Source organism: Balaenoptera acutorostrata, chromosome 15, assembly GCF_949987535.1.
Source record: "Balaenoptera acutorostrata chromosome 15, mBalAcu1.1, whole genome shotgun sequence".
Taxonomy (NCBI): domain Eukaryota; kingdom Metazoa; phylum Chordata; class Mammalia; order Artiodactyla; family Balaenopteridae; genus Balaenoptera; species Balaenoptera acutorostrata.
This window is the reverse complement of record NC_080078.1, coordinates 13,557,246-13,580,010: the sequence shown is the minus strand read 5'-3', so window position 1 is coordinate 13,580,010 and position 22,765 is coordinate 13,557,246. Positions and strand designations below refer to the sequence as shown.

The window sequence follows — 22,765 nt, the reverse complement described above, 5'->3', positions numbered from 1 at the left end:
GTGGCACATATATACAATGGAATATTACTCAGCCATAAAATGAAAGGAAATTGAGTTATTTGTAGTGAGGTGGATGGACGTAGAGACTGTCATACAGTGAAGTCAGAAAGAGAAAAACAAACACCGTACGCTAACATATATATATGGCATCTAAAAAAAAAAAACAAAAATGGTTCTGAAGAACCTAGGGGCAGGACTGGAATAAAGACGCAGATGTAGAGAATGGACTTGAGGACACGGGGATGGGGAAGGGTAAGCTGGGACGAAGTGAGAGACTGGCATGGACATATATACACTACCAAATGTAAAATAGCTAGCTAGTGGGAAGCAGCTTCATAGCACAGAGAGATCAGCTCGTTGCTTTGTGACCACCGAGAGGGGTGGGATAGGGAGGGTGGGAGGGAGACGCAAGAGGGAGGAGATATGGGGATATATGTATATGCATAGCTGATTCACTTTGTTATAAAGCAGAAACTAACACGCCATTGTAAAGCAATTATACTCCAATAAAGATGTTAAAAAAAATAAAATAAAATAAAATAAATAAATATACCGGTGGGTGACAAAAAGTTACACTGGTAGGAACAGTGGTGTTCTGAACACAAGCCAAACAGGAGAACAAACAAAAGACTTGAAAAGTCATTCCCTGAAAAAATAAATAGATCATTTGTAAGATCTTTCAAAGAAAAAATGCAGGGTAAATGAAGCTTAAACTCTTCAGTCATTTAATCAGGGTGAATGTCGCACAGTGAAGTGGTTAAAAGAATCACTCTTGACAAAGAAGAGAGAGATGTTTCTCAGCCAGGGTCAAGTCTGCTGCATTAGGAGCTGCAGGTCAGCACAGAGGTTTCCAAAAGTGTGACCGGGAGCGGCATCAGCACCAAATGGGAACTGTTTAGAAAGGCAAATTCTCAGGCCCCACCCAGACCTCCAGGTGATGCTGAACCCCCGCGACAGCACATAAATGAAGGAACTCCACGCTCTGTTTTGACCCAGATTTCTTTTTTTTAAGAGAGGGGAGAGGGAAAAATATACGTTTCTTTGATGGAAAACACAGAGACCTTCGGGATGAAATGCAGACATTAAAATCCCTTTGATACTGTAATTTTCAACCACACCACCTCCAGAAACCATGACTAAAGTGGTCTGCCAATCAACCTACCTTCCCAAGCTACGCAGGCTAGAGTACAGTTAATCATGAGTTTCTTTGTTCCTAGAGTTCTTGTGTTAGCTAGTCCAGACACCCCAGAGGAAATTCTGGAAGTTCAAGGTCTTTTGGCTTCCTCTCAGTCTCCCCAGTACAGGGCCAAGTTTAAAGGGTATAGTCAAGATCAGCAGAGAACAAGGAATATAACTCAATGGATTAAGGAAATGATAATGGGAAACAAACTGAAAGCCTTTGCTTTCTTGCAGCAATGCCCACGTGCTCGTCACACTCATTCTGGTTAGTTCCGGCTTTGGAAGGGACAGCAGGAAATAATGTACACACAGTATTTCTTGAGGGCTACTATGTGTCTATTTTTCATTTACCCCAGACCACATTCATTAGAAGATGGTATTTTCATCCCCGTATCACAGATGAGTAATAAGGCTATAATAAGTTCAGTAACCGTCTCAAGCTGTGGCCAGAAGCCATTATAGTGTCTCCAGACACGGGAACAGACATCTCTATCCATCTCTTGATCTATTTAATTCCTTAAGCACTTTACTCCAATAGGACCATACAAATCTGAGACAGCACTGGACACTGATGGTTGTTGATACCTAAGGATGATAAAGACGTCACTCTTTAATTCAAGGGAGCAACTAAAATGGGGGAAACTGAAGTTACTTTAGATAATGAGTAAAGTTTAGAGCTGGAAGGAAGAAAGATCATATCCAAGAACCCATTTTATAGATGAGAAACAGAGGTACAGAGGGATTAAATGACCTCACTAGGGACAGATGGTTCCTCAGAACTGAGGACAGAACTGTCACCCCCATCACCTCATGTCCCCGCTGGTAAGCACCTATGCCAGAGGCAGGCTCTCCTTCATCACATGGATGAATCTCTATGTAAAGGTCTCTTCCCCAAAACCTACTATTTTGACCTTGAAGATCCAAAAACTTTTTTTTATGATCCTGTATCTCCTTTTCCAAGGTGGGAAAAAAATTAGTCACTATTAAAAAATTCTCTTAAGTATCTTACGACAAACCAAGAAATTTGCAATTTCAAATCCCTATTCAACCAGGACCACAGTCCAAGCCAAGTGACCTTGGGCAACGCACCACATCCCTGTGATCCTCAGATTCCTCATTTATAAAATGAGCATCATATCTGATAATTTCACAGGTTTATTTTTATTAGTAAGAGAGCAGATACAATAATGCTTTACATCTCTTAAGACACCACACTGATACAAGAAGCCAGTAGGCTTTTTGTCAATTCACATCAAAAGAAAGTAAAACATTCTTCCTTTTTTTAACTGCACGTGGACCAACAACTCATTATTTTATTATTCACTTGCTATTTCTGCAGCTAATTTCCCAGCTTTCGTTCTTTCCTTTTATAAAAGAAGCAAAAAAGAAATCAATGAAATAAGAATACTGCTATTTTCCGACACAAATTAAACTCCACATCCAAACACAACAGAATAACCAGCAGCATATGAGTCTCTTTTCTCAATCTTCCCCCTCACCCTCAGGGAAAATCAACCATATGGCAGGAAGGAATTGACTGAGTGTTTCAATAAATGGGAGCCAGCGTGGTCTGAAAGTTCTGAAGGAGGAAAGACCATGGCATTTATGAAACCAGAAATGATGTCACTGTTGCCTTCTTTCTCCCAGCTCTGCTCCACTGACTGAGCCAAGGAAGTAGAGTCTTTACAGCAAAGAAGGCAAAGGGGTATCAGTGTAAAATCTGATTCATGTGGACAATTAAAGTAGTTGATGATTAAAGACCAAAATACATACTGTCAAAGACTCTGGGTAAACACATGCCACTTACTCTACCAGGTTCTGTGTAAGGAGAGGCTATTAAATGCCTGGGAGGTTGATAACAGTAAGAGGCGTGTCTTGCAATAAAGCCAACACCTAGGACTGAAGCTCATCAATCAAGAAGCAGTCAGAGTAGGATGAGACACCACTCCACACCCACTATAATGGGTAAAATGAAAAAGACTGACAACACCAAATGTTGGCAAGGGTGAGGAGCAACTGGAACTCTCACATGTTGCTGACAGAAGTGTAACTTGGTACAATGACTTTGTAGAACTATCTGGCAGTTTCATTTAGAGTTACAACACAGTAATTCCACTCCTAGGTTTTTATACAAGAGAAATTAAAATTTAGGCACAGAAAGGTCTTACACAAAACATTCATAGTAGCTTTACTTATAATACCCCCAAACTGGAAAGGACCTGGGTGTCTGTCCATCAACATAAGAATCAATATATAAACTGTGATATATCCATACATGGAATACTTCTCAGAAATAAAAAGGAACAAGACTCCTGATAAACAAAATAACACAGATCCGAGGTCAGCAAACTCTACCTGCAAACCAGCCACCTGTTTTTTGTAAATAAAGTTTTATTGAAACAGAACAGAAATGTTTTTATTGAAACATTTGCATATTGTCAGAGACCCTGTGACTGGCAAGCCTGAAATATTTACTATCTGCTCCTTTAAGAAAAACTTTGCAGACCCCTAACAAAGATAAATGCAAAAAATTATGCTGAGTGAAGAGAAAAAAGAAAGAAACAAAAGAGTATATACTTCGTGATTTCATTTCTGTGAAATTCTAGAACAGGGAATACTAATCTATGGCGAAAAATACCAGAATTGTGCTTGTTTCTGGTGGATGTGGAAAACTGACTGGGGAGAGGTACAAGAGAATTTTCTTACACAAATGAATGAGGTTTGTCCAAACTGATCAAACTGTACAGTCAAGATCTGTGCATTTCACTCTATATGTAAATTACACCCCAATTTAGAAATACTAAAAAAAAATTTTTTTTCAAGAAACAGAAGGGCGGGATCTTAGCTCTAAATTTAGCTCTCTTTTTTTTGGACTCTGTGCATTGGCTTCACATTTCAAATTCAAGCTCAAGCTCATCTTGTGCAGCTGCTTTTCCTTAATGACCATCTGTTCCTAATGACCAAGCCTCAGGCCTCTCGGGATCCCTCAGAAAAAGTGGTTTTTAACCTTATTTCATCTATGGTCTTTGTTCAAACAGTCCTACGGGACATGCCCAACACATAAAAGTCCAAAGCAAAGATGCTCTGCTTGAGGCAGGGATGAGCACAGGCCAACCCTTCTCCCAACCTCCCCCCCATGACATCATCTGGGCAGCCTCCTCAGAGCATGACCACAGCATCAGTGACCTGCATCCTTGCTTTCTGCCTGCACTAACCACTGGCCCACACCGACTAGTCAGCTCTCATGGCCAAGATCGCTCCTGCCTCCCTCTCTCCAATTGCCCATCCTTTCCAGGAACTGAGACTGCGTTCCAGCCAGTCCTCAGTTCTCCCTGACCCCTCTGGCACCTACACATCAGGCACGCCACCCCATCGCCTCTCTTGGCAGAAACAACTTGAGTGAAGGACCATGACAAAGGCTGTCTTCCAAGGTGCATCAAACCCTTTTGCACAGCCTTCCTCACTTCCTTGTTTTACCTTCTTTAAGAGCTGTGGGGCATGAATCAAAACACACGTACTTGATATACCAAGGTGTATTTTACGTTTAAACTGGGCTTCCCCTCCAGAAAAGCCCTTCCCTGCCTCCTCACTCTCCCCTGGGCCCATTTCTTGTAACATACACTTGCGTCCAGTGACCCAGTGATGTGTCCAAAGCTTTGCTGCAGACATTTTCAACAAGTAAAGTGACTTGGGTCTCAACAGGCAGCACTGTCCCCGGCACAACGGCAACCTACACGCAGGACAGCATCTCCCGACTTTTAAGCACCAACTACACTCTCAAAAGAACAAAGTATTCCACAATGGAAAATGGACAGGAGGAAAATAATAATAGTAGGAAACAATTTGTTTTTGTGGCTTCTTTAAAAACAAAACTACCGAGCAAAACTAACAACAATGATCTAAATAGACAAAGCAGACAAAAGTGAGCGTAACTCAGGAGAGATTTCTACTTGTCCCTCACAAGTTTCACCATGTCTTTATCCCAGATTTTCTTGTTGAATTAATCATTTTAAGGTATCTACTAACTTGGAGATGTTGTCCCTTTTTTGCAGTTAATGCCTTCTCACCCTGTGGCTGGGTCCATTTGTCAGAGATTTAAGATTTGCTTTTTTTTTTTCCCCAGATATTTATATCTTTTTTTTTTAACATCTTTATTGGAGTATAATTGCTTTACAATGGTGTGTCAGTTTCTGCTTTATAACAAAGTGAATCAGTTATACATATACATATGTTCCCATATCTCTTCCCTCTTGCATCTCCCTCCCTCCCACTCTCCCTATCCCACCCCTCTAGGTGGTCACAAAGCACCAAGCTGATCTCCATACAAAATCCAGAGAAAACAGGAAAGGGATCTGGGGAGCAGAGTTGGGGACAGCTGTCTCTGCCTGGGTGTCTGCCTTAGGGGAGAAAAAGAGAAAATCTGAGAAACACAGGCTCCATCCTGAGGGAAGGAGTTGCAGGCTGCAACAAGCCCAGCCTTGCTTGCTTCTTGCCTCGGGGAAAATATTTTCCCATTATAGTGTTGGTCTTGACTTCCAGGGCCAGGTAGCTGAGTTAGTCTGTATGGGCTCAAATCCCACTTTCATTTTGGTACTGGTTAGGGAAATCGCAGCTATAAGTTCTTCTGTTAGGGAACTGAGTTTGGAGTTTTGATGCTATTAGGCTAATCACCCATCCTTTCCATCATGCTCCCAAGGTTAATCAGCAACCAAAAGGCAATGGCAAATGTGAAGTGAAATCTGGTTGGTCACAGGAGTCTTAGGATCAAGCTCTAGGAGCCCCTCCCACCTGCTAAGCCCAAACCCAAAACGCGAGCTCTTATACTCTGTACTTAAAAGAGGAAAGCCATGGAACGCCCACAGGAGAAGAGCAAAGACAGCAAGACAGTTGGACCTGCCCCAGGAGGCGGGACCCAGCTCAGCTTAGGGTTGTAGCATAGATGGGAGAAAGAAAAGAGGCCACACTCTGATGCACAAGGTTTTGCCAGCCACAACCAGTCCACCATGAACATGGCCCCATCTGGGTCCTACATTCTAACCCAAGTAGACAAGTGCTCCCTCCTCTTGGAGAGCAGAAAGGAAAATTAGCAAGAGATGCAACTTTAGCTTCTGGTTTTACATAACAAAAGGAAATTAACCAGGGAACTTCCCTGGCGGTCCACTGGTTAAGACTCTGTGCTCCCAATGCAGGGGACACGGGTTTGATCCCTAGTCAGGGAACTAAGATCCCACACGCTGTGCCGAGGAGCCAGAAAAAAAAAAAAAAAAGGAAATTAACCAGGAAACACACATCTAATGACTTAAAGACCCACAAAAAAGCAGAATTCTCTGTGTTCAAAAACATGTTACAGGAAGCGGGTTCTCACCAGACACCAAATCTGCCAGCACCATGAGCTTGCACTTCCAGCCTCCAGAACTGTGAGGAATAAATTCCTGTTGTTTATAAGCCAAAAAAAAAAAAAAAAATATGTTACATATCTAGTAACATGGATTACCATTTTTGGAGATCCTAAATACAGTAATTGATACTTAACACAAAGATTATAACCACCATTATTTTATATACCTCTGTTGATTCAGAGGTCACATAGGAAACTTGAATTAGCTTGGAGGTCTTTACCACGAAAGTAATAATCCTAACAGCTAACTAACTTTTCCTGAGTGTTCACTCTGGTAGAGCCTGTGCTTCATATATTCTATCTCTAAGTGTAGAGATACACAACGACCCTATGACTGACTAATTATTACCCCCATTTTGCAGACATGGAAGCTGAGTTGTAGAAAATTAGATAATGCCCATCACCTGGTCCCACAGTTGGTGTAGCTGGCCGATTCCAGGTTTAGCCCTAAACTGCCCTAAACTCCCTCCATCATTTCCCACACAATTTTTAGCGCTGCAATAGGAGTCAATTTAGAGTTCCAGGTAATGGCGCTGGCTCAGCATCTGTAGGTATGGCTACACATAGAATAACGTAAAATGGGTCTTTAATATTAAATACCAGCCATACACTAAAGCCAAGAAGGTAAGTAAGTGATTGGCCTCTTTAAAGTAACCAGCTGTTTTCTATCCTGAGAAAGGAAAGGGAAGACTGACAGCTGGGCCAGGTAGTCAGCAAATTTTTTTTTTTAATTTTTATTTATTTATTTATTTATTTATGGCTATGTTGGGTCTTCGTTTCTGTGCGAGGGCTTTCTCCAGTTGTGGCAAGTGGGGGCCACTCTTCATCGCGGTGCACGGGCCTCTCACCATCGCGGCCTTTCTCGTTGCGGAGCACAGGCTCCAGACGCGCAGGCTCAGTAATTGTGGCTCACGGGCCCAGCTGCTCCTCGGCATGTGGGATCTTCCGGGACCAGGGCTCGAATCCGTGTCCCCTGCATTGGCAAGCGGATTCTTAACCACTGCGCCACCAGGGAAGCCCAGTCAGCAAATTTAGTCAGAGGGGGCATTCTCTAACCCAGCAAGCCTATCCCAAGAGGGTAAGTCTCTTAGATGGCTGCGCTGAAGATGGAGAGGGTTTACCTGAGGTAAAGTGTGTCAGTGGAGACAGCAACCCGCAGAGGCTGTGTGTGATTATAGCTTTCTACGTAGGCCTAAGGGACAGAGCTGGGGAAGATGGTGCAGATGGGCCATGGCACCCAAGCTAAGAAAGGAGATAAATCATCTAAAAGATCTGGGTTACTTCAATGGCATGACACTGTGTTTTTTGTTTTGTTTTGTTTTGGCCACGCGGCATGCAAGATCTTAGTTCCCCCACCAGGGATCGAACCCGTGCCTCCTGCAGTGGAAGTGCGGAGTCCTAACCACTGGACCACCAGGGAATTCCCAACACTGTGTATTAGCTTGCTAGGGCTACCTAACACAGTACCATAGACTCAGTGGCTTAAACAACGGGCATTTATTTTCTCACAGGCTGGAGGCTAGAAATCTCAGATCAAGGTGTGGGCAGGGTTGGTTTCTTCTGAGGCCCCTCTCCATGGCTTCTAGATGGTCACCTTCTCACTGTGTCCTCACATGGTCTTCCCTCTGTGTCTACATTTCCTGTTTATTATAAGGACTCCAGTCACATTGGACTAGGGCCCACTGCCAAAGACCTCTTTTTAATTTAATTATCTCATTAAAGACCTTACCTCCAAATATGATTACATTCTGAGGTTCTAGGGGTTAGGACCAAACATATGACTTTGGCAGGGGGCTGGGGGACACAACACAATTCAGCCCATAACACACTGTGTGGCAGTTCTTAGTGAAGGTGTGATCGTTGCTGCCACTTCTTTGTTGGCTTTTAAAGGCAAGCAGCTGCAGACACTAGACTCTGGCCATGGGGCGGGGGGTGGCGCTCTGAGATGAGTTCTTGAAGGGGTCAGACATCAGGGTCTTGGTGATACCCAGAATCAACTCTCACCTGGAGAAACCACTACAGGGAAAACTCTTTGAGAAACCACTACAGGGAAAACTCCTTGGGAGGAATTCAATAACCCTGTGAGGTCCCTGGATCTCCAAAACATGGGCCTGGGGGCCTTTGTAAAATACATGCCTTCCAGGCAGAGAAGTGAAGAATTGGAGAAGCTTCAACGTCTGGACAGCAGGCCGGGTCCAGGCCAGTGGTGTTTGCTCAGGGTGATTCCTCCTGTCTTCAAGAGCTGCACTGGGAAGAAGTGGATGGAGACAGCAAAGCTACCAGCTGCCCTGGACCAGATGGGTGAAATGGTTAAATGTCCAGCCAGAGAGTGGGTGTGCAGTCAAGAGCTCAGGCTTAGTTCCTGGAGAAATGACACTGTCATTTCTCAGGCACAGCTCCGGCCATAAACTGACACTAAATGGAAAAAAAGCTGAACCCCCTCGCTCTGCACATCTGGGTCTTAAAATCATAAAAGAGTCACGGAATTCTGCAAGGTCCACAGTGCCCCAACAGCCCTGGCATGAAATGCACATGGTTTGTTCTAAGAAACAATGAATTACCCTCTGCATCCAAAGGCCCAGCTTGCAGAGCCTGAAAACTAAAATGGTTCATTAACAGAAACATAGTTCTCTGTGCAATCCAAACGGAAACCCAAGAAGATCCCCAGCAAATTGGGGAGATGTCAGGACACCCTCCCCATGATACGCGAAGATTCTGCAGATGAGCTAATGAGCACCACGTAATTCCAGAACCTTCCAATCTGTCTGCTGCCGGAACAGCCACCTCTGCCCTCCCCAGGACAAGGGCGCTGCTGTACCATTTGGAAAGCTGCCTTGTTTGCTCGTGAAGAATCTGCGCAGAACATGCAGTGCTCTCCAAACGTTACCCAAGAGGCTCCAGAAACACGGCTCCGGAGTTCAAGTGAAGTCATAAGGTAGGCTTCTTACAAATGTTAAATCGTGATTAATGATCCCAAAGATACCTGACTGTCGACGCCCGTCGTTGACAAGACGGAGAAACACATTCATATACAGTCAGCCCTGAAGCAGAAAGGGCAGACAGCAGAATTCATAAAGGTTCTCTTGACTTTGAGCAGTTGGTTCTCAAAGTATGGCCCTGGGCCAGCAGCATCAGCACGACCTGTTAGAAATGTAAATTAGGGGGGAGGGGCCGCTCCAGACCTAGGGAATCAGAAACTCAGGTGGTGATCCTGAAGCACTGGCCAGTTAGGGAAGTGCTGATTTAGTGGTTTGGAAGCAAGCTTCACCCCCTCACCCTTATTCCCATTGCCATTCAATTTATTTCAACTCACATTCAACAGGCATTTTTGACAGGTACAGTGAAAAAACACAGGTGTCAGGAATTAATAAAGAAGCTCCCCTTGACTCTTCTACTTTTTTTCTCTTACCTCCAGTATCCTACCTACTTCCTTGCAGTTCTTCCTTTGGAAAGACCCTAATACCCATTTTCCTTTTCATTTCCACAACAACCATGCTCATCACATCACACGGGGCTGACTGCACCTGCCTCGGCTGGTCTCTTTGTTCTTCCTTGAGCCCCTTCCTTCCTCGTGCACACAGCTGCCCCACGTGTCACAAAACCCTCCACTCAAACACTGCGGTGCTCCCCACTGCACTCCACACCTGCTCCAAACGCCTCCACTTGGTCCTGGTCTCCAAATTCTCCACCCCAAACCTATCTGTCCCTGCTCTGAGACATTTTCTCTCCCCACTCGAAATAAAATCAAACTCCTGAAGGCAGAACCACGATGTATGTATCTCCTGAAGCATGGCGGGTATCACGAAAAGGGCAAGCCACTGAACCCAGCCACCTCAGTTGTTCACCCACAGAAGGGTGACATTAAAAACCACTGGACATTCACAAAGTGTCTTAGTTTGGGGACAATTTACCATAGACTGGATGGCTTAAACAACAAATATTTATTTCTCACAGTCCTGGAGGCTGGGAAGTCCAAGGTACCAGCAGATCCTGTATGTGGGAAATGCCCCTTCCTGGTTTGCAGATGGCCACCTTGTTATATCCTGACACGGTGGAGAGCAGAGAAAGAAAGCAAGCTCTCCTGTCTCTTCTTATACAGGCACTAATCCTATTCATAAGGGCTCCACCCTCATGACCTACTCACCTCCCAAAGGCCCCATCTCCTAATGCTATCACATCAGGAGTTAGGATCTCAACCTATGATTTTGGGGTGGATGGAGGGGAAGACAAACATTCCGTTCATAACTCAGGGGTACTGTGAAGATCAAAATGAGATACTGCATTTGAAAGCAATCTGTAAAATATAAAGCATGGAAGAGCCTTATTTCCTACCACTCATCTTCCTATGACGTCTTAATAAAACTCAAAAGCTCACTGTTATCTTGATTGTAGTGATGGTTTGAAAAGTGTAAACATATATTAAAATTTATCAAGTTGTATATTTTAAATACGTACTGTGTATTAGACATCAGTCATACCTCAATAAACCTGTAAAGAAAATCCAATTGTTGACTCTGGCTTCCAGGATGTCGGAATAGTTTGTACAGACTAACTCTTCTGTAGGTAACAATGATCAAATCTAGACAAAATGTAATTTTTTTTAAAAAACGTATTTAAAGGTGGAGAGGGACCAAAAGCAGGCAGAAAACAGACAGGAGTCTACCTTGGAAAGACAACTGCAGAAGGTGAGATTTGTGAGTTTGTAGCAGGCTTTTGCCTGAAGGCAATCCCCAATTTGCATGTATCTAGGGGTGGCAGAAAGCCACAGCCTTAACTGGCTTGAAGTATCAGAGGAAACCTTGGCTGCTAGAAGAGTAGCTAGAAAGTTAGAGGTAAAATCCTGGGAGGGAGACAACTACAGTTGGGGTGAGTTCAGAAAATCTGTGTACAAATTCACCCAGATTCCTGGCTGACTTCTAAACTACACATGGAGGTAAGAGACCTCAGGCGGTGGTGTGAAAAAGCAGCAGCTGGAAACTGAACGAAATATGTGGAGATGTCAGTTGCTGCCTAGCACAAGGGACTGAGATTGGACTTAGAAACCAGCCAAGTTAACTGTTGGAACAAAAATCCTGTTGAAAGGAATAGAACGGGATCCAGAGTCTCTATAACATTTATTTCATAATGTCCAGGAATTGATAAAAAAAATCACTAGACATGCAAGAAAGAGGAAAATATAACCCATCTTAGAGAAAAAATAATTTTCAAATCAACCCAAAGATGACCCAGATGTTCAAATTCCAAACAAGGATTTAAAGCAGCTATTGTACATATGTTCAAGAATTTTTAAATGAAAATATATACACAATTAATAAACAGATGGGGGAATCTCAGAAAATTAGATACTGTGCAAACAGAACCAAATGCGAATTCTAGAAATAGAATTAACAACAACTGTTAACAATAATTGGAATGGTATTAACAGCACATTAGAGATAGCAGATGAATCAGATAGCAGATAGATCAACAGAAACTATCCAATCTGAAGAACAGAAAAACAAATGGAAGAAAAGTGAACAGAGCCTCTGAAACCTGTGTGACAATATCAATCAGTTCAACTTATATCTGGAGTAGCAGAAACAGAGGAAAACAGATATTGGGGCAGAAAATTTTTTTGAAGAAATAAGTGTAAAACTTCCAAATTTAGTGAAAGACAAACAGATTCACAAAACTCAACAAAACATAAGTAGGATGAAGAAAATTGCATCGGGCTTCCCTGGTGGCGCAGTGGTTGAGAGTCTGCCTGCCAATGCAGGGGACACGGGTTCGAGCCCTGGTCTGGGAAGATCCCACATGCCACGGAGCAACTGGGCCCGTGAGCCATAATTACTGAGCCTGCGCGTCTGGAGCCTGTGCTCCGCAACAAGAGAGGCCGTGATAGTGAGAGGCCCGTGCACCGCGATGAGGAGTGGCCCCCACTTGCCACAACTAGAGAAAGCCCTTGCACAGAAACAAAGACCCAACACAGCCATAAATAAATAAATTAAAAAAAAAAATCACACACACACACAAAAAAAATTCTTAAAAAAAAAAAGAAAATTGCATCTAAGCAAACTGCTGAAATATAAAGTTAAAATCTTGAAAACAGGTGGAGAAAAATGACATGTTACATACATGGGAACAATAATACGAATGACAATGAAAACAACAACAAAAATAATCCAAATGGTGGACTTCTCATCAGAAACCATGGAGAATAGAAGACAGTGGAACAGTATCTTTAATACACTGAACCAAAAAACCGTCAACCCAGAATTCAATACGCAGCAAAACCATCCTTCAAAAATGAAAATGAAATAAAGGCATTTTCAAATAAACAAAGTTAGAGAATTTATCACAAGTAGACCTGCAAGTACAAGAAATGCTAAAGGAAGTTAGTTCTTCAGTCTGAGTTACTGCAGATGGTAAATACAAATCTACAGAAAGGCATGAATATCACTGGAAATGACATGCATGCTGTGGTCTCTGAATTAAAAACAGAGGGCTACTGGAAAATTACACAGTTTAGATTACTTAAATCTTCATGCAAGCAAACTTTACCCTCCTGGTTTATTTTTCTTAATTTTAACAGAAATAAATATACATTCTATATTAAACTTTAGTATTGATTTTAAAATGCTACAACACTTTCCAAAACACCTCAAAACTTTTGACCAAAAATGTTCCGGCAAAATGTTCCCAATTTGATGATTCTATTCACATAACCTATAATCTAGAGTCAGTTGAGTGGATCTACTCAGGTTTCTTGATAAAAACAAATGTCTGCATATAGGCAGGATGCAATATCCACAAGAATTTCAAGACATAAAGGTAAATAACCTCACACAAACTATACGCATGCTCATTTAAGCAGCTTGCTGATAAGAATCATTTAGAATAAAACGCCCCTCTGTCCTGTTCCCTGCTTTTTTCTCAAGCTGGTACTCTAACCAGAATGCTTTTTCCATCATCTCCATCATCTCTGTATATTCAACTCTATCTGACTTTCAAAGTACAGCTCACAGGTACTTCCCTCGTCTCCCCAGGCAGAAGGGCCCCCTCCTTTAATGGAACTCTTTTAGCATTTCAGTAATCTCTAACTTGAAATATAGTTGTTTATGTACAAGCTACAGGGAAGCAGATTTTCAGTCAAGGTTTTCAGAATAAACAGTATCAGAACCACCCAGGAAGGATGCCACTAAATCAGATTCCAGATGTAGGAAGCCGTGAGTGAGGCGTGGGGTGCAGTGTTCCCAGGGAAGCAGGCTTTCTGGGACACTGGATGAATGGAGACAGCGATACAGGTCAGGGTCATCTAGGCACTGGCTCTGCCTTCTGCCCCAGTGGCGAGGGAGGGGATGTAACCTTGTTGACGCTGAGTTTGATCTGGGAACCGAGAAAGCCCCATGTCTCTAAATGTCCCATATCATGTGAGGACAGTGGCTTGGTCTCTCCTCTTGAATAGAAATTACATGCTCCAAAAGAGACACCAGCAGCAGTGCATCCCGTGGGGAACCCAGAGGCAAGGAAGAGCCCAGCAGGCGTATTTTACATCTGCTCCTGCTCGGAAGTCTGTATCCTTGGAGCTTAGGGACGAGAGCATGTAGCCCCAGGCATCAACACTCCTATAGATAAAGTTTTTTAAAGCAATGTTGGTCATTACACTTGAATTCTTTCGGTCCCAGCATACCACAGGTGCTCAATAAATGCCTGCTGCATGAATTCAATAAGTGCTGGGTCCTGACTGGCTGCTCTAACTCCATTGAAGGAAGCAAATGTTGAGGGTCACAGCATTCTCAACAGGCAAGGAGGCCAGGAAACCCAACTCAGCTCAAAGCGATCAGGAAACTACTGGGAAACTCGGTTCACCATTCCTAGAACAATGCTACACCTGTGGCTTTGCAGTTTACAAAGCTATTCGGATGCAGGATTTACTGACAAATCAATGGGACCCAAACCCAAATTCCTTCCTCATCATCTCCCCTTTCCTGGTGGGGCCTGTCCCTCTGTCCTTTCTATGAATGAATCCTGTCCCTATTGCCTTTCTATGAATGATGCCCCCTCACCCTAGAGGTCTAGGTGTCATCTCAGACTCCTTGCCCTTCCTCCTTCCCCACATCCAACTACAAATTCTGTCATTTCAGCCCTTGCACAGACTGCATTTTCCAAAAATGGTCAACAGCAATATTTCCAGACCCACATGCACTTCTAGAATCTTGCCACTCCCCGTCAAGAGATGAAGACTATTTTCCCTCCTCGAACTTGTGACTGTCTTGATTACTAGAATGTATAGAAAGTGATGGGACGTGACTTCAAAGGTTACACCATAACATTCAATATTGTTCCACCTAGTGTTATCAAAGTTTAGTTATCAAATTTTAGTTCAGGCCACTATCAGCTCTCACCGCAACAATTTCAACAGAATCTCAATGAGTTTTCCCGAACTTTGTTCCCTTCCTTCACTATTTCATCCTCCATGGTCCTCTCAAAGGGGCCCTCTTAAACACAAATCACATCCTTACTTAAACTCCTGGATGGATGGATGTACAGACAATATATAGAAGGTGGATGGACCAAATATGGAAAAATTATAGAATCTAGAGGTTGAGTTTATGGATATCATGTACTATACTTTCTACCTTTATACATGTTTGAAATTTTCTACTTAAAATGGTTTTTAAAAATGAAAATAGGGCTTCCCTGGTGGCGCAGTGGTTGAGAATCTGCCTGCCAATGCAGGGGACACGGGTTCGAGCCCTGGTCTGGGAAGATCCCACATGCCGCGGGGCGGCTGGGCCTGTGAGCCACAACTACTGAGCCTGCGCATCTGGAGCCTGTGCTCTGCAACAAGAGAGGCCGCGATAGTGAGAGGCCCGCGCACCGCGATGAAGAGTGACCCCCACTTGCCGCAACTAGAGAAAGCCCTCGCACAGAAACGAAGACCCAGCACAGCAAAAATAAATAAATAAATAAATTTAAAAAAAAAAAAAAATGAAAATAAACCTTCAGTTACTTCCAGATGGAAATCCAAACTCCTAAGCATGATACCCAAGCTTCTTCTTCATTTGGCTTCTGCTGATGCCCTGTTCCATGCCTGGACCGCCCCTCACAGGCCCACAGAGCTCCAAGCACACCTAACCATATGCAGATCCCTGATGGGGCCAAGACCTCACACCTTGGTGCCAATGCTCTGGCGTGACCTCTGGGTAGAGGAACTCCCCCTGGTTTCTTTCTCTGCCATCCTATGAAGGTGTCAACACTCAGCTTACATGTCCCCTCCTCTGGGAGGCCTCCCTGACCTTGGAGACCTGACCAGGATTCCCCCAGCATTCAAGCAGACCCCACAGCAGCACTCCAAGTGGTGATGGTTTATTCCCCACCATCTCCCTCTGGCTTGAGTAAGACCTCCTCAGGGGCAAGGCTGTGTCTCCCCCATCGGTCCACTCGGCACCTGGCGCTGTGCTGGTGTAACCAAAAGTGGGGTCTGGCTGCTCGCCACTCAAAAGCCAATAAAGAGGCCAGGTTGGTGGAAAGGAAAGTTTGCTTTATTTTGGATGCCGGCAACTGTGGGGGAGGGTGGACTCCTGTCCAAAGGCCAACTCCCCCCGCTGACAATCAGTGGGCAAGAGCTTTTATAGATGGAGGGAGGGGGCTACATGCAGAAACAGCACAGTCAGCTCTGACAGTCATCTTAAAATTGGTCATGCGGTGGTCTGACCCGCGTCATCTTGATTGTTTTAAGTACAGTTAGTCTTTAGTTCCAGGGTCGGTTTGTTCCCATTTCCTTGAGGCCAGTTCTCGGAACTGTGGCAGTTTACGTCATGGCTAGTCTGGTCATCATGCAGTTAACTTCTTCCACCTGGTCAGGGTTTCAGTATCTACAAGACAGCTCACGGGATATAGCTCAGAATATTATCTATAGCCCTTGAGAAGGAATTAAAGGTCCTTCACTTTGCTTACTGACTAAACTATTATTGTTTTGTCCTGTTTTTCTTTGCTTCTGCATTTTCTCACTTCTCTGATTAAACTTATTCTTTGGCTAAAGTTTTTCCACAGACAAAGGGCAGGTGGAGGACATGGGGGAAGGACCATAGGGTCTTGCTTTGTTTCACTGGGACACAGCAAGCACTGAAGAATCTCTTAAGTTGCCTCAGAGAAAAAGTCTCAAACAGACAGAAATCCGTTCAAGGACAAGTGTATTCAGTCCTCCTCACCCTCTCGCTCCCTCACCTGATCCCCATTTATTGTAGTTAACGCAGTCTACAAATTCAACTAACATCTATTGAGTGCATACTCTGTTCCAAGTACTGCTCTAGGTATTGAGGAAACGAAGTGAATAAAACAGACAAAAGCCCCTGTGCTCATGTGGTTTCCTTTTAATAAGAAAAATAAGAGTATTAGAAAGATAAAATATTTAGTCACATCATTAGGCTAAACAGTCTCTCGTCCCATTAAGCAATGACACACATCACCGTATCAAAATATGCACAGCCCAGGAGTTGAAGGCCATGGTCATACCATGACCCCAGGAGTGCAGGCCTGCCATCTTGTTTCCCATTGACATGGCTGGGGATTCCAGGATCCACATCCAGAATCATTCCACCAAGCCCTGAGAATTCCTGAGGGCCCTACATGCACCACCTACCACATCTGGGGCTCAGAGAAACAACCAAATCATTGCATATCCTTGTCCCAGGTTCTTCTAGAATGGGCAGGACCATGTCCAGGGCCAGTGTCCAGCAGCTACACCATGCATTGTGTTGTGACCAAAAAAAGGAAAAGAAAAAGACTTCTTCCTCTTAAAGCAGAGCAATCCTAATCATGTTAACAAGAAATATACAGTCACTTGGCAGTGACACAAAACCCAAATCCCCATCTCCTTCTCCTGGCTTTCCTTGTCTTGCTGTCAGTTCCTTCATAATCTCTCTTCTCTTCGCCTTTAGGACAGAACAACATCCTCATTCTAAACCAAACCCAAAGTACTAAGATATTTCAAAGCCACCCAAACTGCTTACCTCAGTAATCAGGTTACTCTGTTTATTTAAAAAATCATGAGATTTGAGTGAAATTTCAAGGCTAAGGGACATTTATTTATTCAGTAAACATCTGTTAAGCTATTATTGTGTGCAAGGCATTGTGGAAACTGGGAGAAGGTGACACAGTCTTGCCCTCAAGTATTCAATAGCTTTCATTCTAGAGGCCTTAGTGTTTATGGGGTCATCAGCATTAAAGGGCAGTCAAAAACAACAAGGTCCTACTGTATAGCACAGGGAACTATATTCAATATCCTGTGATAAAGTATAATGGAAAAGAATGTGAAAAAGAATATATATATGTATGTATAACTGAATCACTTTGCAGTATAGCAGAAATTAAGACAACATTGTAAATCAACTATACTTCAATAAGCTTTTTTAAAAAAGAAATATTATCAATGGCACAAGACTTATTAAAAAAAAAAAGATGTCATCTACATCTACCCATTGCTTTGAGGCATAACCAAGATTCTCAGATAAGACTAGAGACAGAAAAGTATTACTTCAGGGCTCTAGAATCCATTCCTAAACGTGGCTAACTTCATCAATAGTTCTGATGAACACACACACCTTCACCTCTCTTTTTTACTTCTTTGCCCTCTTCCAAAATTCTTCCTACATCATGTTTTCTTCTGTCCCACAGGGTTACCTCCTATCTACTCCTCAATCCCCTTCCCTTCCATAAAACATCTCTTACATTAGCCCATTCAGGTAACCCCAACAGCTGAAAAAAGTCAAGAAAAAGATCAGATTGGTGGGGGTGGGGAGGAGTATTCTCTCCAGAAAGTAAATCTAAACCAAATGGAAAACCAAAAATAGTCAAGGAAAACACTATAGAAACTTTCATTCATGTTGTTCTAGATGCAAAACCCCCATAATCCCACATTCTTCACAATAGTGGCTACCTCTTTACAAATGGGATCACAAAAATCAGTTAAAGAAAAGCCATTTCCAAGCCCAGCAAAACTCTAGGAATGATGTACAACATACGCGCCCTCACTTCCACGTTCAACCACATCGCGTGTAGTTCTAAAATAGTTACAAGCAATTCCCAGTGGTCTCTGGCCACATCCCAGAATCTTTTTCAAATAAAGCAAAAGTAAATAGCACAAAAACTTCAGAATCAAAAAATTCTTTGGCGCTACACAGCTAATTCCATTACAGTGGGACGTAAGTTTCCAAATTGCTAAATTAGATTAAAAACCCAGTCTGCATTCATTTTACAGTTCACATTCTGCAATAGCTATAAGCACAAATCACAGAGAATTGAGCAAAGTACATGGTAATAATAATGAGTAAATTCACCTCCTCAAATTAGTAACTTGCAAGTAATTGGAAATCAAAAATTTCTAATGAAGGACTTCCCTGGTGGTGCAGTGGTTAAGAATCCGCCTGCCAATGCAGGAAACACAGGTTCGAGCCCCGGTCTGGGAAGATGTCACATGCCGCGGAGCAACTAAGCCCATGTGTCACAACTACTGATCCTGCGCTCCACAGCCCGCGAGCCACAACTACTGAGCCCGCATGCTCCAACTACTGAAGCCGGTGCACCTAGAGCCCGTGCTCCACAACAAGAGAAGCCACCGCAATAAGAAGCCTGCTCACCACAACGAAGAGTAGCCCCCGCTCACCGCAACTAGAGAAAGTCCACATGCAGCAACGAAGGCCTAGCACAGCCAAAAATAAATAAATAAAATAAATAAATTTATTTTTAAAAAATATTCTAATGAGAATATTTCTGAGACATACATTTTCTTTCTAAAATAATTATTCATAGAGATAATCCCTCTACTAAATTTTTTCTCTAGTGCTGTTCTTCCCTCAAACTCACTAGGCACCTTAAAAACAGAAAATTCCCATAGAGACTTCCTATTAATCATGTATTTGAGCAATTCTTTCTCTATCCCATTTAGCAATAAAAGTGAAACAAGAACTAAACAGCACAGATTATTTAAAATAGCTATAACGTACAATGTCACTTGTTTAGTAAACTTCCATTAAAAAGCAAAGTTAAGGACCATATGGTCCCAGACCTGTATTGCCTGGAGAGAAATTTATAGAACACCATGAATTATTTGGGGGGCAATTTAACTCCCAATGAGCCATCCCTTTACCAATGTTAAAACACCAAGCACCCCATCATTATTGCATGCATGTCCACTCGAACACACACTCAAAATTGAAAATAAGCTAAATTTTAAATAGAGCTACAACCTTTAAACAGAACACATTCTTTTTTGATCTACCTCTTTGAGGGGGAGGGGAGAAACATCCTATATATTCTTATGGAAATGGAAAATTTCATCCTCATTCATTCATTATATAAACAAACATTTACTATCAGCGCTCGATGTAAATAAAACTCAGCCATACTCCACAAGGAGACTATATAGTCAAATAGGAAAGAGAAACAATTTTTAAAAAAGCAAAAAAAACCAAAAACAGTGACAGGAGTTAAGACAAGGTGTTATAAATTTGAAACAAAGGAAGGGAACTCCGGAAGAACAGAACTTGCACTCACGTAAAAAAGGTCAGACAGCCTGGCTACGGCAATACCCCACCTGAAAAGTAAACCAAATGATATAAGAAACCATGATGTAAAACCCAAGTAAGTGACTTCTACTTCCAACCAAGATGGAGTAAGAGAGACCAAATACTCTCCCACCTGGAACCAGCAAAATAGACAAAATATACGAAGAGAACAGTTTTCAAGACAGTGGGTATCAGACAACAAAGCACAGTGATTCCCAAGAGACAGGTGAGCCACTACCTTGAAAGCATTTCCAGACCACAGTGCAGGAGGAGGGAACCCAGGCGGCCGGCAGCCTCCTTGAGTTGAGGGGATAAAGATGAGGGTCCAGGGAAACCATGGCAGCTAGAATTTACTGGCAGCACGCTGGAGAGGAGAGAGCTGCACAGAGAGGGAATTCCAGAGATCTGCAGAGGGGCCCCTCAAGTGTCAGCTGAAAACTGATCAGTGCATTAGTGTGAAGAAAGGATCCAAGCCTGGGGAAAGAACCCCCCAGAAGGATTAGAAGTAACGGTGCCTGGGACTCACAAAGGTCCAGGAGAAGTGTCTGTTGCTACCAGTCAACAGATACACAGACGCAGTAATTCTAAAAGAAATTTTAGCATATCAAATTCAACAATAAATTTAAGAGATGGCCAGTAAGGGCAGAGATAAATTAGGAGTTTGGGATTAACAGATACACATTACTATATATAAAATAAACAACAAGGACCTACTGTATAGCACAGGGGACTATATTCAGTATCTTGTAATAACCTGTAATGGAAAAGAATCTGAAAAAGAATATATATATATACACATAACTGAATTTCTTTGCTGTACACCTGAAACTAACACAACAATGTAAATCAACTATATTTCAATTTAAAAATTAAAAGATGGCCAACTGGGGTTTTTCCCCACTTGCAGAAACTGACTGGTTCCAAAATTCTTTGAGAAATGTAAAGGACCTAGAACAGCCAAAACAACTTTAAGGAAGTATAAAGGCTGGACACATTTCAAGACATTATAAAACTATAGTAATCAAGGCAGTGTGGGATTGTTGTAAATGTAGAAGAGCATAGCAATGGAACAGAACAGTGTGTCCAGAAATAGACCCACACATACACAGACAACTGATTTTCGACAAATGTACCAAAGCAATTCATGGAAAAAGGATAATCTTTTTAACAAATGATGCTGGAACAACTGGATACCCATTTACATAAAAAATACACTTCTATCCATAACTTTGTTCATATACAAAAATGAACTCAAGATGGATCATAGATCTAAATGTGAAACCTGAAACTATGAAACATAAAAAAATAAAACATGAAAGAAAACATGGGTGACAACTGGTTAGGCAAAGATTATTTAGCTATGATACTAAAAGCAAGATCCATAAAAGAACAAATTGATAATTGGACTTCATCAAAATTTAAAACCTCTCCTCGAAAGACACTATTAAGAGATCGAAAATGAAAGCCACAGACTTGGGGGAAATATCTGTGAGTCACATATCTGATAAGGTACTTATATCCAGAAGATATAAAGAATTCTCAAAATTCAAAAATAAAAGAAAAAAGAAAGAGAAAATATGTGCAAAGATTTGAAGACAGCCTTCACCAAGGAGGTAAACCGATGGCAAGTAAACACACAAGAAGATGCTCAACATCATTAGTCATTTGGGAAATGCAAATTAGAACCACAAAGAGGTACTACTACACACATTAAAATGGCTAAAATCTAAAAGTGTAGACAAGGATCTGAAGGAACTGGAACTTTCATACACTGTTGGAGGGACTATAAAATGGAAAATAGGTTGGCAGTTTCTTAAAAAGTTAAATAATTTACTATATGATCTAGCCATTCCACATCTAGGTATTTACCTGAGAAAAATGAAAGTTATGTTCATCCAAAGACTTGTACATGAACGTTCCTAGCAGTCTTCTTTGGAATAGCCAAAATCTGGAAGCAACCCAAATGTCCATCAACAAGAGAATGGATAAACAAGCTGTGGCTTACCCCTATAATGGAATATATTCAGCAATAAAAAGGAATGAATTATTGATACACACCACAACATGGATGAGTCTCAAAACAATTATGCTGAGTGAAAGAAATCAGCCAGAAAAGAATACACTCCATATTATCCCCTTTATGTAAAACTAGGGGAAAATGCAAACTAATCTATGGTGACAGAAGACAGATCAGTAGTTGCCTGGGGAAAGATGGATGGGAGAGGCGGGCAAGCAGAATTACAAAAGTGTACAGGGAAACTTTTGGGGGTGATAAATATGTTTATTCTCTTGATTGTGGTGATAGTTTTAGGGGTGCATGCATACATCAAAATGTATTAAATCGTACCCTTTCGACATGTGCAGTTTATTGCATGTTAATTATACTTCAATAAAGCTGTTTTTTTAAAAAAAAAACTTATAGGGAATTCCCTGGTGGTCCAGTGGTTAGGACTTCATGCTTTCACTGCCGAGACCATGGGTTCAATCCCTGGTCGGGGAACTAAGATGCCACAAGCCTCGTGGTGCAGCCAAAAAAAAACTTTTAAAAATTTTTTTAATAAAAAAACATAAGAAGCCCAAGTAAATAAAAAGGAATGGAGATTTCTGAACACATCAGATGGGCATCTCCATTTTATTCTGG

The 22,765-nt window shown here is 42.2% G+C and overlaps 1 protein-coding gene across 3 annotated transcripts in view; it reads right to left on the bottom strand.

Moving 5' to 3' along the window:
• The window catches only part of GALNT17 (polypeptide N-acetylgalactosaminyltransferase 17), a 482,627-nt gene that overhangs the window by 425,022 nt on the left and 34,840 nt on the right, over nucleotides 1–22,765 (bottom strand). The window lies entirely within an intron of this gene.